Source organism: Mandrillus leucophaeus, unplaced genomic scaffold, assembly GCF_000951045.1.
Source record: "Mandrillus leucophaeus isolate KB7577 unplaced genomic scaffold, Mleu.le_1.0 Scaffold8, whole genome shotgun sequence".
NCBI lineage: Eukaryota > Metazoa > Chordata > Mammalia > Primates > Cercopithecidae > Mandrillus > Mandrillus leucophaeus.
The window spans coordinates 654,630-657,530 of NW_012108696.1; the positions used below are offsets into that span (position 1 = coordinate 654,630).

Below are 2,901 nucleotides of genomic sequence, written 5' to 3' on the forward strand. Positions count from 1 at the left end.
GGCCCCCCCCCACCCCACCTCGCCCGGCTCACACCCCCAAAGGGAGGGACCCACATTGCACACACTGTAAGAAATGCACTTTCCGAAGAAGCGGATGGGGGAGCCGGGACATCCAGAGCTCCCCGAGTTGGGGGTGCCCGTCTGGAGCCCCCCCATCAGCCCCTGGCGGTGGGAGGTGAGAGCGAGTGGTTTAAGTGCCTGATTCCCACCACCCGCCCCCCCCTCTTTGTCCAGCTGGGACACGGAATGGCCACGGGCCTCCTCCCCCTCCCCTCCAGCCCCTCCACCAGCCCCTCCAGTCACCCCTCATCGCCGTGCCCCCCCCCAGAGCTAGAGAGATGGGGCCCCTCCGTGGCCCAAGGGGCAGAGCTGGGCGTCACCTCCCAAGCATCCTGCCCTGCCGGGGCGCGGGGATGGGCTCTGGGGAAGCCGGTGCGCCCCCCACGCCTCCGCTGCCAGTGCCTTACATTCTGGAGCGACCCCCCTCCCTGGTGCCTCCCAGCGAAGGGGGACTGCCGTTTGCACTTTCATCGCCCCCCAAAGCGGGGCCCAGCCGGGAGACGTGCATAACGGCTGGGCCCCCGGAGGAGAGAGGAGGCCGACGCCAGCGGTCCCCGCTCGGGACGGGGAGGGTTCTGGGGGGGGTTCGGCGTCGCACCTCGGGGCCCCCTCGCGGCCGTGCAGGGGGCCTCCCATCTGCTAAGCGTTTTTCCGTTGAGCCGCTCCAAAAACACTAAGCTGGGGACGCCAGGTGCCCCCCACCCCGGCTCCCTGGCCCCATCCACACCTCCACCCCGACCCCGGGATCGCCATCTTTAGGGGAGGCCTGGGAGGGGGTGTTAGGTGTTTTAGGGCCACCGAGCTCAAAACACAAGGCCCCCTCCCCGGCTTACCCAGCCCAGCCCCAACTGACCTCCATGCCTAGGGAGAATCTCCCCCCACCACGGCCCCCTCCCCGCACCCAGGCCAAAGCCAGGGCAGGTCTCCGGGTCTCACCTGCTCCTAGCCTCACCCCCCTGCCCCCGAAATCCAGACTCTCCTCCCAAACTAGCCCCAGGAGCTTGGCGAACCCGCTCGCTCCTGAAGAGAAAGACCCAGGACCCTTCCCCATCACCCCCTAAGAGAGGTTCGCCATCCTCTGGCCTCGAGCCCTTGGTCCGTCCGTCCGTCTGTCTGTCCTCAGGGCCCCGCCCCCCGGTGGCCCTTGGGGACCAAAGCGTGGGCCGCTCTCCAGGAGGGCGGGCAGGGGAGGGGGTGGTAGGGCTGTGCCATTGGGGTGTCCGGAAGCTTCTCAGCCAGGGTGGGGGTCGTGGGGTTGGGGAGGGGGGCCAGCCGGGCTCCCGAGGGTCAGGGCGCGACGAGAACCAACTCTTTACCTAACTTTGCATGGTGCTTAGTCAAGGACTCCTGCGACCTGGCTCCCGAGGTCAGCTGGCGGCGCTGACACACATGCATGGCAGATTATACCTGGCTCTATCTCCCTCCCCCTCGCCCCCCCTCTGCCCCCCACTTCCTCTTTAAAAAAAAAAAAAAAGATACAAAAAAAAAACCTTAAAAAAATTCCATGTTTCCTAATTTGCACGAAATTTTCTACCACAAGATGTGCCTTGCCTTCCGAGAATAAGTATTACCTTTAAACAATATCAGCGCACACACATAGCTGCATGTTCTGCTCGTGTAGTTTAAAAAAAAAAAAAAGACAAAACAGTGACATGAAATAAAAAATAAAAATTGAAAAGGGATGTATTTCTATTTGTAAAAAAAATAAATAAAAAATAAGAAAGTGAGAATCTAAAAAAAAAAAAAAGAAGAAAATCCACACTAAAAATCAAGCCACTGAAAACAATTGCCCCCAGGTCTACCCAGTCCCTGGCTGTCCTTGGTCCTGTCTCCCCTCCTGCTGTATTCAGGGGGTGCCCCCTGGTGCTCAGCCTCTACCACCCCCAACCCTGCTCTCGGGTACTCAGAGGGGTCATTTCTGAACCCCTGCCCAGAGGACAGACCTCCAGGGCCCACCTTGGCCCTGGGAAAGGGCTCTCCTCTCTGATTGGTCCCTGGGCCATGGGCCGGCCCCCAGACACCATTCACTGACCCACTGCAGGTTGTCCCCCCAACCGTGGGGTGGCTACCCCACCTGCAGCCAGACTCCCCACTCCTCACTTTTCATGCAGGCTGGCATACCCCTGGCTCAGGGTCAAATGCTGTTCTCACACCCACCTCAGAGGCACCCCCTCTCCCCTGCCCTGTGCACCCCCACCCTTCTTGCCAAAGGACCTCTTTTCCCCTATCCAGAGACCACCCCAGGTGGCATTCTCTCCCACTCTCTCCTTTGTCCCCCATCCCCTGTCTCTGTCTTCCAGCTGTGAATATGAAGGGTATCCGGTATGAAACAAACAGAAACAAAACCTGATATATGCAATATCTGTCTGTCTGTCTGTGTGTCTACCCACGGGCCTGACTTAGCCATTGGAGGCCCAGCCGAGGGTCCGGCAGGGCGCAGGGACAGCCAGGCAGCACCGAGTCACAGGCCGTGGTCCGGTGGCTGACCATGCTGTTGTCTTGTCCTTGATTTTATTTTCTCGTGTTCTTTCTTTTTCTTTTCTTTTGGTTTTTAACTCCAGCTTCCTTTGCTTTTTACTTGACCAAAGATAAGACAATAGCCAGATGGTTAGTGGGGCAGCCAGGCAGGGAGGACCCAGGGCTGGGATTCTCCAACCTTAGGCCATTCCTGCAGCCCTAACCACCTCCGGCCCCTCCCGGGCCCTCCAAGCATCTCGTGTAGGGACCCACGCAGATGGTCCCGTTCATTCACCATGGCCCCCGACCCTGGGGTTTCGGGTGGTCTCCACAGCCACCATCACTCATCCCATGTTTTCTTCCAAAAAGTCACCTCAGCGATCT

The 2,901-nt window shown here is 59.7% G+C and overlaps 1 pseudogene across 1 annotated transcript; it reads left to right on the top strand.

Annotated features, from left to right (window-relative positions):
- Window positions 1-38: 38 nt before the first annotated feature.
- On the top strand, window positions 39-2,410 carry LOC105530013 (annotated as a pseudogene). Its single transcript, XR_001004594.1, has one exon. The product of XR_001004594.1 is annotated as a myosin-K heavy chain-like (transcript).
- Window positions 2,411-2,901: the final 491 nt, after the last annotated feature.